The 15,560-nt window shown below is 43.8% G+C and overlaps 1 long non-coding RNA gene across 2 annotated transcripts in view; it reads right to left on the bottom strand.

The window, feature by feature from the left end:
* LOC112551105 overlaps nucleotides 1-15,560 on the bottom strand; it is a 41,077-nt gene that overhangs the window by 16,799 nt on the left and 8,718 nt on the right. Inside the window, exons 2-3 of one of the 2 annotated variants that reach the window (XR_003095270.1) lie at nucleotides 2,758-2,879; nucleotides 1,733-1,828 (exon numbers count right to left, since the gene is read on the bottom strand). This is a non-coding gene — a long non-coding RNA (uncharacterized LOC112551105). The remainder of the gene's footprint in view (nucleotides 1-1,732; nucleotides 1,829-2,757; nucleotides 2,880-15,560) is intronic. The other variant, XR_003095271.1, reaches the window with a different exon arrangement.

The following is a 15,560-nucleotide window of genomic DNA, read 5'->3' as shown; positions in this document are numbered from 1 at the left end:
AGGGATAGTATTTGAGGATGAAATTTATACACTAAGCAAGGACAGCAGGCACAACATTGCCTGAGCCCTCCCACAGTGTTGTACTTCTGACCTTTTCTAAAGGGACCACCTTTGTACATGAGAGTCTCCATAGTGCTTTAAATATTTGGCCCTTTTGGTGAGACTAGCAAGCAAGGGGCCAAATGCCCAAACGATTCCTACAATATTCACATCTGTCCTCTAAGAGCTGTACTAGACAAGCAGCTCATTCCACCGGGAACAGGAAGTGTGGTTTAGTGATTAAGGCTGAAATCAGCAAGTGACAACTCCTGGGGGTGGTTTCTAGTCATGTCACTGACTCATTATGAAGGATCCTGGTTTTCTCTGTTAAAAAATCCAAAATTCTCTAATTAAAACCCCCAAATCTGCATCTTTCTGTGATTAAAATGACATGCCATTATATATGTATGTATGTATGTATGTATGTATGGGTATCAAATGAACACAATGCTTTATTGATATATTTACAATGTTAAAGCAATTTAGAAGACTACCAGTGCTTCAATCATTATAATGAAATAAACTCTAAATAACTCTATATTTAGGTGTTTGATTTTGGGTTTTTTATCATGGAAAATCAGAGCTCCCCCTGCCCCCTTCACTCCCCAGCACATGGGTTCTTCTGCGACTGCCCCCCCCAGCTGCTTTGTGATACTGAGCAGCCCTGATATGCCACTGCCCCTCAGTCCCTAGCCACAGACCCTCCAGCCCTGCCGGTACCCCTCACTCCTGACCCACAGCCCCTACTTATATCCCCACTCACTCCCTCCCAGAAGCAGCTCCCCCCCACACACCAGGATGCAGGTCCAACTGCAGCTGTTACCCTCTGCTTTGTGGCACTGAGCAGCCCTGACATGCTGGTACCCTGCCCCTGCCCCTACCCGTGCCATTGCCCCTCACTCCCAAGCCACAGCCCCCCAGCCATGCCAGTGCCCCTCACTCCCAACCTGCAGCCCCTGCACACCCTACAGCAAATTGCAGCAAACCATACTGGACTCTTGGGACACAGGGGTGGGGGCTTGGGAGCAACACAGGACTGCCAGGCTGCCCAGCGCAGCCCCTCAGCAGCAGCTGCTGCAAGATCCCATGCAAAGCCCATGCCCCTGCTGCAGAGGAAGGCAACCCTGTCCCCCCACCGTACCAGTTTTATCAGGGGAAAATTCATTCCTGACCTCAATGCAGCATTGGTCTAACTCTTGGCCAGATGGGCAAGACCCTGTAGCCAGGACCTTCCGGGGCTGAATCTCAGCAGAAACATTGGCATATCCCCAACCAGTGACTAACCATCTTCTTCCTGAACACCTCCAGTGCTGGAGAATTCACAGCTTCCCTGGGTGTCTGTGCCAGTGCTCTCTGATCTAACTGGGAGTTGAACTGGAATTGAATCAGAACCTAAGAACTGGTTTGAACTGGTATTGTGATGTGAACCTGAGCCAGAACCAAACCATCATTTGGCCTGTCCTACTGAATCACAATGGGAACAAAGCTGCAAAAAAATCACTTGGATCACCAATTAGACTTGTGTCACTGGTTAGATTGGGGTTACTGGTTAAATGGGAGTCACCAGTTACGCCACCAGTCAGATTGAGGTGACCGGCTCAGTCTTCATTAAAACTGCCTATAACATTTTTTTTTTAACTATAAAAACCACTAGCTCTCATGAAGACACACAGAGATAAAATGACATACTCACCGCTGCCACAAAGACATGCCTCACTGCTCTAACACGAATCCTCCAGATTTTCTCTGAACTTGCGATTTCTATAGCGCTTTTTTTTCTCTTTGGCTCCTTTAATTTATATGATTAACAGAGAATGGAGTTAAATAGAGGTAAACAGCTGTAAATAAATACTACCTCTTTCTCAGTTAGTGGATTCATTCTTATTCTTACAACCGCTTATGTTTCAGGTCAGCTAGTTCTAAATGCCCATTTCCAAAACTTGCTTTAATACTTCATGCAGTTGTAGCATGTAGGATATGGAGAGGAAGCGGGGCAGGCAGGCTCCTAGGGTCTGTGGAGTGATGGGAGGCTGGGGGCATGCCTGCAGGAGCTGCTCCTCTCCTGAGTGCGGGGAGGACTAGGGCCACAGCTGGGACCACTCTGGCCGACTCCCTGGGTTTGGGGAATGGGGCATTTCCCCCTGCCCCCGCCCTAGCACTGCCAGCAGGACCCGCACTCCCCTGCCCTACCACTGCCAGCATGACCTGCATGTGGGTGTGTGGCGCAGGTGGTGCGTAGGGCTTTCTGGAGTCTGGTCCCTTCCCCAGTGGTGCAGGGCTGGTCCAGACTCACCAAAGCTTGGCCCCTGATGGCCCAGACCAGCCCTGTGCCATCAGGACTATGTTCCAAGCTCTGGTGTGCCCGGACCACCCCTGTGTCATCAGGGGCACTTGCACATGGCACCCCCTGCCCCGCAGCTCCAGATATTTTTTTTCCCTTTACCTCCCTGGTCCTGCTCCGATTACCATCCCCGAACTCCCTCCCAGCCCCAAGCAGCTCACTGCAGGCTGGAACTCTGCCAGGCTGCAAGAGTTTCCTGTGTCAAAGGGGAAAATCCAGGTTTTTCTCCTTTAAAAGGGAAAATCCTCATTTTTCCACATTTTCCCACAGGCAACAGAAAACCCAGATCCCTGCTCATCATCATGTAACCGTATGCTGATCAATTGGGTATGGACAGACAAACAAATGATACCACAGTAAAAGTGAAGGGGACTTACCCCATACTGGCTCTTCTGCAGGACTGGTTTCTGTGGCTGCGCCTTCTGCACGGTAAGTGTAAGCTAATCAGGGCAGCTTCTTCCTGAATGAAATAGGACTCAGTTTCCATGGTTTAGCCACTCTGCACGATAGGAGCAAACACATGAAACAGATACTGCAGGGCAGTTGATGAGGGATAAAGCCCCTTCCCTTTGCAATTTGGTATGTTTGATTATCTGTCTAAGCACTTAGGCACATTAGGTCATATTTTTAAAGGCACCTAGCTCTCACTGATTTCAATGAAAGCAAAAATCCTTTAAAATCTGACCTACTACACAGCAGTTTCTTCACTGATGAAAAGGGATAAAAATATTTACCTGCCACACACACGTGTCTTGTACGACTTATGTCAAAAATGTATACAAAGGATGTCATGATCTTCAGACAAAAGAAGCCAAGAGAAGCAGCGCAAACTATTTTTGTAATGTCTTTTGGCCACTCCTGACATATTAGATTTGAATCTGTGATTTAGAGTTGAAAGCATCTATATATTATTCCCAGTTCCCTGAGCCACCTGATTCCTGAAACAACATGCTAGAGAAACTTCTAAAGCGCTTTCAGCTGACGAGAGGCTAATATGTCAGATCTGAGACTCTTAAAGAAGGATCTCATCTGTTGTGTCTCTTTTCTGCTGCTCTCCTTAATGTGCAAATCTCCCCAAATCTCTGCTTTAGCTTAAAATAACAACTGCAAACATTTTTCATTTCAGCTGTGATGGCTCTGTCCTGCAGTGTCTTCTCTCAACAAAAAGCAATTTCAGCCAAAACTTAGGTTCATTCTCTGGCCAACAAATATAAACATCTCTCTTGTTTTTGCTTTTCTTTCTGCTTTCAAATGGATGGAAGACAAAACCAGAGTCATAAGTATATGATCCCCTTGCATGGTTTGGAAAGAAATCGAAATACTTTGAAACTTGGTCCTGGACCCAAACTGGCAAGCCTCCTTTGTTTTAAGGCTTTGTTTTAATGCTTCAGGTTCTAGTGAGTCATTTAAATCTCAGTCCTAATGGCCTAACATCACAAGTGTTTTAGTCTGGAAATGATGCTGACACAAGTGGGGTGTAGAAAGTTGAAACTCAGAAGTTTTATATTTTTAGAGCCCTATGCTTATCTGAGGATAGTAATGGGCAAGGCCCCATTTTCTGAGGGTTTGCAAATTCATCTGAGCATTACATTTTGACATGAAGTGTAAAACTAGAATCACACAATGATGAATCAGGCCTATGGGAACCTACTGGCAAAATACAACTCTTGGATGAACTCAGAGAGAGAAGCTTATGACCTGAGAAGTAGTGAGTAGAGATAGTGGTGGGAGTATAACAGCACTCTCAGCTGCCTGCCATAGGGAATCTTACTACTTTCAAAGACGGTTTAATTTGAAAAAGATACGTGTGAATAGAGAGTTGGGCGTTTTGTTCATCGCAACACACTGCAAAGTAGGGAGCAGCTGTTGAAAGCCAAGGTCTTCATAATACAATGCAGTGTTCCTGCAGTGTTGAATGAACAGCCTAGGTTTAAAGTCTCCTCAGCTGAGTTATCACAGAGATAATAAGAGCATGGGCACAAGCCAGTAATGGTGACACAAGGGCAACATAATATGCTGTGCGTGTTGGAGCTTGGTGATCTAACCACTGGGGTTTTGGAGCATTGTGTAGCTAGCCCCTGTTGGGGCAGAAATGATTCTTACTTGTGTAAAGAAGGGTGACTGCGCCCAAAAGCTTGCCAAGAACTTTTTTCCAACTACTCAGTTGGTCTAATAAAAGATAACACATCTACCCAAAGAACCTTGCCTGCCTATGTCCTTAGACCAACATGGCTACTGCCAACAACCCAGCACTATTTTTTCTGTCTCTTGAAACATCTAACATCAACCCCCATAAGAAGAATGGACCTGAGTGATAACAGAAGAGAGAAGTGCAAACCTGCCTTTCAAAAAAGTTAACAATAATTTGTCCTTAGAAAAGGCAATGCGTAAGTTATCTTAGAAGCCATTGTTTAATGTTTACATCTCCTCTTGTGAGAAAGGTGGTTATGATTCACCCATTTTACAGACTGGGAAACTCAGTCACAAAGTAGATGAGTGACCTACTCAGAATCCATCACGCAGAGTCATTGGCAGTGCTACTTAAGGATGAAATCCTGGCACTTGTTAAGTCAGCAGCAGTTTCACCATAGACTTCAGGTGAGTAAGGATTTCCCACCAGGAGTCCTGACTCCCCGTCCTATTCTTTACCTGTAAATAACACAAACATCCTACATTTTATACACAGTTTACAAAGCACATTCCCAAAGGATTGCACGGTGCAATCTGTTTTTGTCCTCAATCAACCCCAGGTAAAGAGGAACACTGCTTCCTCCTATTACAAGGGTATCCCTGATAAGATAAATTCCTTTTAAAGCACAAGGCATTCACTGAAAGGAAGTGACAGTTTTGTTGACATTTAAGATCTCGGTCACTCTATTCAGTAAAGAATGAGTTCAAATCTACGGATCATCCTGCAATGAGTTGGTCTGGTCAGCCTGCTGCCTGAATGTACCATGCATATCATTAGTCATTCATTTATGTTTCTCATTAGAATTAATCCTAATAAATTCATGGCTTACTGGGGAATAGCAGATTTTTAAATCCAAGCTGGAGCTGACTCTCCCTCCTTTCAGACAGGATGGCTTTGCTCTGCTGTTGTCAGTGATTTTACATCTAGTTAATGCTGAGCCAGGCTGCACAACTACACAGGAGAAAAGCAGGCTTCTGTCTTTATGCCACCTTGAAATTTATGCTGCTGAAATACACAGGCACAAAGGCCTAATCTGTCTTGGCACAATGGGTACAGTGCTGTCAAGTGAGTATAGTCTGGCTTTGCGTGTGATCAGATAACGTTTCTTTTATTTATTTCCCAGCGATTGAATTGCTGGCAAATTAACAAGGAGTCTTATTCGTTGCAGACCCAGAGTCTAGCCCCATCAAGACTTTAGTGCAAGTGCTGGAGTGGCCAAGTAGAGGCTGTGCTCTTCTTGACCTGCTGCTCACAAACAGGGAAGAATTGGTGGGGAACGTAGTAGTGGATGGCAACTTGGGCAGCAGTGACCACAACATGATTGAGTTCAGGATCCTGAGGAAAGGAAAGACGGAGAACAGCAGAGTAAGGGCCCTGGATTTCATAAAAGCAGACTTTGACTTACTCAGGGAAGTCATGGGCAGGATCCCCTGGGAAGCCAACCCACAAGAGCTGGTTGTATTTTAAAGAAGCCTTACTGAGAGTGCAGGAACAAACCATCCCGATGTGCAGGAAGATTAGCAAGTATGGCAGAAGACCAACTTGGCTTAGCAGGGAACTTTTCAGTAACCTAATCACAAAAAGGAAGCTTATAAGAAGTGGAAACTTGTAAAAACACTGAGGGAGGAGTATAAGAGTATTGCTTGGGCATGCAGGGATGAGGTCAAGGAGTTCAATGCTCAACTAGAATTGCAGCTAGCAAAGGGTGTGAAGGGTAACAAGAAGGGTTTCTACAAGTATGTCAGCAACAAGAGGAAGATCAGAGAAAGTGTGGGTCCTTTACTGAACGGGGAAGGCAACCTAGTGACAAATGATGAGGAAAATGCTGAAGTACTCAGTGACTTTTTCAACTCAGCCTTCACAGGCAAGGTTGGCTCCCAGACTACTGCACCAGACAGCACAGTTTGGGGAGGAGGTGAGCCGCCAACAGTGGTGAAAGAACACGTTAGGGACTACTTAGAAAAGCTGGATGTGTACAAGTTCATGGGGCCAGATGGGATGCACCTGAAGGTGCTGAGGGAGTTGGCTGATATGATTGTGGAACTGCTGGCCAACATCTTTGAAAACTCATGGCAATCAGGAGAGGTCCTGGATGACTGGAAAAGGGCAAACATACTGCCCATATTTAAGAAAAGGAAAAAGGAGGATCCAGGGAATTACAGACTGGTCAGCCTCACCTCAGGTACTGGAAACATCATGGAGCAGATCCCCAAGAAATCCATTTCTAAGCACTTGGAGAACAAGGTGATTAGAAACAGTCAGCATAGATTCACCAGGGGCAAGTCATGCCTGACCAACCTGATTTCCTTCAATGGTAAGATGTATGGCTCTGCAGATGCGGGGCGACCAGTGGATGTAGTATACCTTGATTTAGCAAGAGTTTTTATACAGTCTCTCACAATATTCTTGCAGACAAGCTAAGGAAGTGTGGGCCAGATAAATGGACTGTAAGGTGGATAGAAAACTGGCTGGAGCATCAGGCTCAAAGGATAGTAATCAATGGCTTGATGTCTGGTTTGCAGCCGGTATCAGGTGGAGTGACCTGGGGTCAGCCCTGGAGCAGGTTTTTAAGCAAGATGAAGCCTTGGCTGCGATGATCTAGTTGGGGATGTTCCTGCTTTGGGCAGGGGTTGGATTAGATGACCTCCTGAGGTCCCTTCTAGCCTTAATTTTCTGTGATTAGTCACATCTCCTATTTTCCCTCCAAAATATTTGGAAGTTAATTTAATGCTAGATTGACTGCTGTGAAGACAGTCTGACACTGCATTACTTGCAGTACTGGCTCTCAACCATTTTAGACTCAAGCAGCCCCTTGGGAGATGCCATCGCTTGACTCTTGACTCCTTTCTTGACTCTGGAAAAACAAAATAATAGAATAATTTCTCTGTTGCAAAGAATGCAGAACAGGGCAGAATATTTTGGACACCATGGATTCCTATTTGAAATCCCTGGCTGCGTCCTTATGAGCATGGCTGTGCTGTATGTGGTGCCGTAGACATGTCTATGGTGCCACATACCACACATTCAGGTGTTCTCCGCATTGCAAGGTATTTTGGTGAAATTTGACACCTGATTTTAAAATTGCAATGCTGAATACCTACAACTGAGCTGCAAACTAATCACCCCCAGTACACACTGCAACAATGTTTAACAAGCTGAATAGAAATTTCTAAGAATTCTGTTCCACTGAGAGTTTGAAACTTCAACTTTTCATAATATTTCAGAATGGGACATGATATTGAAATGTTGGAATGTCTCACACTTAACACGAAACAAACCCAGCAATGATGTCTGTTGCTGCAACACCAGCGGAGTTTTATGGAACAACATGGCAGAGATCTAGCGATGAAGATGCTAAGTCCATTTCACTTGCTCTTCAAAACTGTATAATCTATGTGAACATGGTAGCATTAACAGCTCAAAATGTACACAAGACAAAATAACTTTTAAAAAATATGTTAGAGGCAGCTAACAAGGAACCAACATTTTGCAGCATAAGCCAACATGCTGTCAACTCGAATTCCCCTCTGGTTTTGACACTACATTCTGAATAGTCATTTGACGGAGTCAAGTGGGTGTTTTTGTTTATGAGTCTGCTGTGGTTTGGCTTTTGTTAAGGATTTCATTAAGCTCACCACACAACTATACCATGTGCAAACAGTGAAATCTTTCCCCAGCTCCCCACATGCTAAGGTCAAGGGCAACCACTGTGCCTTTTCCTCAGAAGGGCTTGCATATTATTTTCCCATTGTTCCCATGTTTGACAGCCAGTCTGGACCCATCATTTACTAGTGGATGATTAAACACATAAGATTTGTCCTACTTGTCTCATCCATTTATCTATCTAGTCAAGTCGAGCACATGCCTGACTCATTAGTCTAGGGGTAAAGTTCTTGTCTTGGGTGCCTGGCTTCAAATCTTGCATGAGTATGTTGCTTTTTATTTGGGGGTAATTATACTGGACTGCAAGCTGAATGTGAGCCAACAGTCTCATACTGATTTAAAAAACCCCAAAAAACAAAAACTAACAGTGTACTGGGTTGGATTAACAAGAATATCCTATGCATGTCATGGAAAATAGCTCTTTAATTTTTACTCTGTCTTGGTGAGGTCTCTGTTGTGTCCAATTTTGCAAAAAAGATGTGGACAAGATGGAGAGAGTCCAGAGGAGAGCAGCACAGATGATTCGAGGCCTAGAAAACATGATATAACAGTAAAGGTTGGCCAAATTGGGATCAATGAGTCTAGAGAAAAGAAGTCTGAGTGGAAATTTAATAACTGTCTTCCAGTTACTAAAAGGGTTATTGTGAAGAGGATGGCATGTGACTAGGGTTTTGCAAGTTGGCTTCCCAAAGAGGCTGGGTGAACTCTAAAGGCAAACTGCTTTAATTACATGTATATACCCAGTCCTACAATGAGAGGGTCAAAAAGCAAATGGAGCTCATCTCATCTTCAAGGCACCTCAGTTTAATACTAATCCCCACTTCCCCCGCAGGGATCTTTCGTCAAGGATTCACTTCTATCAGGATCCAAGCATGACAGGAAATTCTCCTAGTGCTTACATGAGTCTTTCTCTCCTGAAACTGCCTCTGCCGTGAAACCTTCCCCAACCTAAAATTAGCAAATAGACAACATGTCTTCCCAAGAGTTGATATCAGTGACCCAGAGGAAAACATACAATTGACACTTTCAGAGTTTGCTTATGGCACAGAGTTTGACGAAGGAATAAAGAACAGGTTATTGGTACAGGTTGGTATAGCCAAATATAAGGTCATACATCTAGGAAAAAATAATATTAATGGGGTAAGGACTCTATCCCAGAAGCAATGACTCTAGGAAGGACTGGGAAGGTTGTTGTGACCAGTTAAAAGAACATGAGTTGCCAGACTTATACTGTGCTGTCCTCCATAACCAGAGAAGTACCAATTAGATAGGAGGATTTTTATAAGTTATGCTCCAGCTCACAGGAATTAATTAAGCGAAGTTTGATAGCCCATATTATACATGTTAAGATTAAGTGATCATAACCAACCCTTCTGACCTTATGAAACTCTGGGAATCAGAGGTCTGGAGTGTGGGTAGAAAGTGTGCTACTGCTGTTTTATGGGAAAGGGCCAGGGGTGGGGTTCAGTTTCCAGAACAGACTCCAGGTTTGCTTTTCATAAGCACAACATTTCTTATCAAATTAAAAATAAAAATAAAAAGGTAAAATAATGACAGCTCCTTCCTGGAGTTCATTTTAATTTTCACTTAACTAACAGCAAACAGTCTCCTGTCGGTACTGGCTCCTTAGCTAGTCTCTTTGCAGGGCTGCGCTCTGCTCTGTGTCCTTGATCTTGTTACCTGAATGAATCAGCAAAACGATTCTGCTTCTCTACACAGTTTCCAAGAACGTGGCACTATGTTGGATACACAGATAGCAGAGAGAAAGATGTCTCACTGCAAGGGAGCTACCAATTTACTGCCAGATGAAATAACTCTTACTCCTTTTGCTGTTAATAGCCACACATAGCATGTTAGGCTCCTGTTTTGCCAAGTTATGTTTTTAGGAAAATTCCCTGTGTAAATGAGGGAGGAGGAAATGGGTGGAAACAGTCATGAAACTGTGCTCCATCACCACCCTAATATCTATTTTATTCCATTTTCAAATAAATCATCTAGCATACAGCAGCAACTGGTCTATGAAGCCAGATGAGTATCAATCATGCTAACAGGGTTATGCCATCATTATGTTCTTTCCATGAACAATTATAAAGCACTGCTGCCTCCTGGCCTGCAGGAAACCCAACATAAAACCCATTTTACATTGATTTGGCATCAAGGAAGGAAATGTCCTCACTCAGGACATGACTTTCAGGGGCTAGGATAAGAGAAGGTGAAGAAGGGGTCAAAGCTGAACTAATGTCAACCTATTTCCTTCAAATAATGCAACATTCTTGGAGCCTAATGAGCAAGGTGAAAAGAAAGCAGTTCTGAAGCCCACAAAATACATCCTCCCTCCTCACATGCACACATGGAGTCACTTCCTCATCCTCTTTAAGAGATTTTAAAAAAGAAAGCAAAAGTAAAAAGCTAATCGTCACAGGCATGACCTTCTACCTGCCACATCTCTTCTCTTTCTTGTACTAGTATAAAGGGGATAATCAGAAGCTAGGCTGTGCCAACAGAGACTGAGCAAGTACAAGGGTGAGATGTTGGCTACCACAAAGCCAGCTCTAGCAATGCCATGTTTCTCTTGAGCTGCACTTTGTGTGTGGTAGGTAGAGAATCAGGCCAATAATAACAGTAGCACTTTTTCCTTTCAAAGCACTTAATAAGCAGTTAGGAGCAAATTGTGACCTGGTACCTGCTTGCCAACACAGGGGAGAATGAAAAACACAAGAAGTCTTGGCATCAGCACTGATCTGGTGCTTCTGCACAGAAAGAAACATATCCTCCGTATGGGATATGGGAGACATCTTGATCCATGAAACCACCAAGAAAAACCTGAAGCCACAGGTATGAAAATCATGGGCTCTTCTGCACGATAACTGTGATGGCTGTGAGAACATCCAGGTCACAGCCCTCACAACAAGTACTACCAGGAAGCCAAAGTTCCTCTCTAATTGTGTCTACTGAAGCTCTCACTGAATTCAAAAGCAAAACCATTAACTACAGTCGATGGATTTAAATGGTGTGTAACATCTTTCTGCTTTGTTTAGAGCGTGATCATTTTTGCCAAGGCTCAGTAAAAGAAGCAGTAACAAAAATGAAAAGAATGACAATTATGGAACCCTGTATTATGAAATCTAGTGCCTCTGGGCTTTGAGGAAGTTCAGATCCTTTTCAAATCAAGCCAACTGTGCCAAGTCAAAACTGGAAGTCCAAAGCTAACTATCCCCAAACTCGAGTTTAAATAGACTTGGATCCAGTTTTTTTTTTGCCCCAAACATCTCAGCTTAGTTTTTTCTGTAATAACACGGCCCCACAGTATTCTCTTAGCTAGCCCTAGGAGGGCTAGCTAATGATGTCAAAGCATGAATGTACCGGTACTTAATTTACAAATGAAAGGTCAGAAAAGTATGAGTGACACTGACTTAACCCATACTCCGGCAAGAATTCCCTTTAAATTCAGTAGGACTATTTAGGTTATAAGTCTTGGAGGTTTGGACGTTAATAGCAAACAGCAAGACATCCTCTTATAATAAGCAAATACCCAGAACAAAGTTCTACAATAATGTTGTAGTGTCCTCTGGTAATACCACTGTATGCTGTAGAGTCTGAGTCACTGCTTTAGGGTATAGTAGTATATTTAGCATCAAAGAACATTTGTGGAGAAAATAATCTAGACTGAGGATGTTTGGTTCAGAACAGCTGCTAACTTGACTCGGTGCAATAGCTCCTGCCTAGTGTGTTCCCCCTCTGTGCTTTGCCCAGGTGCTGAATGAGATAATGGAGCTAGGAAGTGTGTGATGTATTGGGGAAATGTTGAAAGTACTTTTATGAATGCTGTGCGTGGGTGTTTCCCTATTCAGTTTTGTACTGCCGCCTGCCTGAATGAAGTGGAGTCAGGGTATTGTGGTCGCTATGATGGCCTAGGGAAGTATGTGAGAAGCAAGGTTTATTTGATCTTACCAAACAAACCTGGTAAGATCTTACCAAACAAACCTGCCCGGAACAAATAGAGTTAAATCAAAAAGGCTGAAAAAGGTTATTACAGAACCTACACAGGAAAAGTAAAATAATGCCACAGGCAAGACTGCCTCAGATACACAGCTTCGAATGAAGAAGACAGGGCTCTCTGGGACCTTAACCTGTTCAGAAAGGCATAAGCTTCAAGGGAGTTACAATAAAAATGGATACCAGCTTGACTTTTCCAGACTAGGATGTTCTACCCTTCCTTAGACTGAGCCTTAGGGGGGCCAGTCTGTCAAAAAAAGAAGGTGGATGCTGAGCTGAAGAGGTTGCTTAGAGGCTGTCAGTGAAAAAGTCCTGACAGGTCGGGCAGGCTCAGACAGGGAGCAGACTGGAGAGGTAAGAAATAAGCTGGACGTGCATGAGCTATGGATAGATAGGTTACACTTGGGTAAGGGAATACATGTGTATGTGTAAGACTCTTTGTTTTGTACCTCGGCCTTCTGGTTGAAAGAATAAAGAGTGCTTTGATAGAAGAAGTTGTTTTTAAGTTACTTCAGCCAGCAGCTGTCAAAGGTTCTCAAAAAGAAACCATTGCGTGGCCATTTCCCATTCGACCTGCTGACGTGTCACATTTGGTAGCCAGGAGGCCAGAGCCCAGGCCCTGGTGAACTGCAGCATTCAATCGCAGGACCCACAAGGGCCTGACACGCACTAGGGAGCTCCCCGTGGGGCCCTGAGAAAGGACAGCAGTATAGCTAGCTCAGTCACTCTTAACAGAAAGAAAGGCTCTTATTTCCTTGCTAATAAGCTGTTGCTGACAGTGCTTCCCTATCAAGGAGGAGATCATCTAACCCTGGAACAGGTTCTGAGCCCTTCCAGAGATGCTCTAGGATGGGTGCATCTACACATGCAATTATGGTGGAGCAATAAACTCCAATGCAGTTCATGCCATAGTCAACTGCTCCCAGGCGCAACATCTACACGTGCGCCCAGGACCACAGCACGTGAGCCAGGGCAGAGCAGCCCCAGGCTGGGAAGGGACCCAGGGGGTCAGCCCCAGGCTCCAGCTGGCAGTATCAGGCAGCAGACAGGTTGGCTGGGGCACAAAGGTCCTAAAGTGCAGGGCTAGGCAGCAGGCAACACTGGCACTTCAGCACCCTCGTGCCCCAGCCAGCCCGTCACCGACTACACGTGCATTTCAGCGCAGGTAAGTACTCCACCATAAGATAGTACTGTCCCCTAATGCTGGCACATGTGTAGATGGTGATGCTTTACCACACAGCTAGTTAGTCTACTCTGCACTAAAGTGCACATGTAGATGCACCTGAAATGTATCAGCCCTATCAGAAATTAGAAGAGAATAGTTTATTGCTTGTGTTTCTTCCTAACTTTTGATCCATATTTTCATGCATTCCCCCAACTGAAGCTAAGACGATGCAAACTGCTCTAGGAAATCCATGCCATTTTCTTGTGTGAGAAGCCATTTTTTGTCCTGCCTACATCGGTTCCTCTCTCCTACCCATCATAATTTAAGAAAATAGTAAAATAAATATATTTAAGAGCTTTTCCAGCCCCTTGGCTGGTATATAGTGAAGTGCACCTGCCAGACTACAACTTCATGCAATGACATAACACCAACTAATTATATTTTATGTTCTGCATGGTGTGGAAACACTGACGCCCAAATTCTCTTACTTGCAGACACTCAGGCCCCAAAGGAGGTGATTTAGATGTAGAATATGGATGGATAGAGTAATGGGTATGAAGATCTTGATAGATATTCTCTAGAAAACCATTGTCCTTAGAAACAGAAATAGAGCAGGGTCAGCCACAAGGTGAATAGCTGATAAGAGATTTGTTTAATAAAGAATAAAGAAGAGCAGAATCATTAATGCTAATCCACGATGCCATTGGGGAAAACAGATCAAACTAAAGTGTTACCATTTTGAAAAGAAATCACCAGCTTGATGGACAAGGTAATAATGTTGGTATAACAGACTCAGATCTTTGTAAGGCTTGTGACTTGCCATGACATCTGCATTGAATCACAAGGGCCATGTCTACACAAGATGCTTTAATGTACAGTAGACAAATCTACTGTGCAGTAAAGTACCTCTGTCCACACATGCAGGCACAGTAAATTAGTCTACTGTGCAGTAAATTAACTGCCCAGTGGCCACATCTACATGAGTGGTGGACTGTGCAGTAACAACTGCACAGTCATTTAGTACCTGCATATGCAGAAGCAAGTACTAAATGACTGTGCAGTAACCATCATTATTGCGCAGTACGGTCTCCGCACGGGTTTTTTCAGACGCTATTGCGCTTGTGCAGTAGCAGCAAGCTCATTACTACTGCGCAGTAGCAACGTGTCATGGTTAGTGCCTGCCAACGCTACTCCACAGTAGCATCTCGTCTATACGTGTCCAAAAAAGACAAATAACATTAACTGCACATTTAGAGGCGCCCAAGAATGATCAAATCAGCCTGGCATATGTTAAATGAACTAAAAACTGACGAGCACATAGATCTCAAAATGCAATTTTGAACAAGGAATCCTTATTAAGTGGTCGTATTCCTAGTGGGGACCTTCAGATTGATTTTTGGCCCTATTGTATGTCATAATTTTTCAATATCTTGGAAGAAATGGTAACATCTTTTCTGCTAAAGTTTGCAGATAACACAAAGATTATGGGGGTGGTCACTTGAAAGCCTGAGCTAAAGCAAACAAGATTTATTCGACTATGGGTGGTGAAATGTAAGGTTGTACCTTTAGGAACAAGGAATGCAGAACAATTACACATGAGGGATTCAATCTTGGTAAGCAGCCCCTTGGAAAAAGACTGGGGAGTCGTGATAGATAATCAGCTGAATATGAGCTCCAAGTACTGCATTGTGGCTAAAAGGGCTAACATGACCCTTAGATAAATAAACTGAGCTTTATCAAGTTAGAGTAGGGAGGTTACACTACCTCTGTATATGATATTGGTGTGACAACTACTGCCATACTGCATCCAGTTCTGGTGTCTACACTGCAGGAAGGACATTAAAAAATCGGAATGGGTCACAGAGGACATGTAAGTATGACTCAAGGACTGAAATGTATGCCTGAAAGGGTGTATCTATAGTATGATGATAGAATTTCCCCTACGGAACACTCCTGAATATGCCCTACTCACATGCTCTAAAAGTGGAAACTTTGGGGTGAAATTACTTCAGGGGCATCCCTCTTGTTATCATTACTAAGAGCTGAGTCTCAGATGTGCCATAGAGCAGCTGCTGGGGATCACCCCAGAGCAGATTCATCATCACACATCCAGGTTTGGAAGATGTTAGCAGGAGCAAGTGGACAGGGCATGCTTGAAAGTATTC

This window comes from Alligator sinensis, unplaced genomic scaffold (assembly GCF_000455745.1).
Source record: "Alligator sinensis unplaced genomic scaffold, ASM45574v1 scaffold360_1, whole genome shotgun sequence".
NCBI classification, from domain to species: domain Eukaryota; kingdom Metazoa; phylum Chordata; order Crocodylia; family Alligatoridae; genus Alligator; species Alligator sinensis.
Note: the sequence above shows the minus strand (reverse complement) of the source record. Positions and strands in the feature narration are given on the sequence as shown.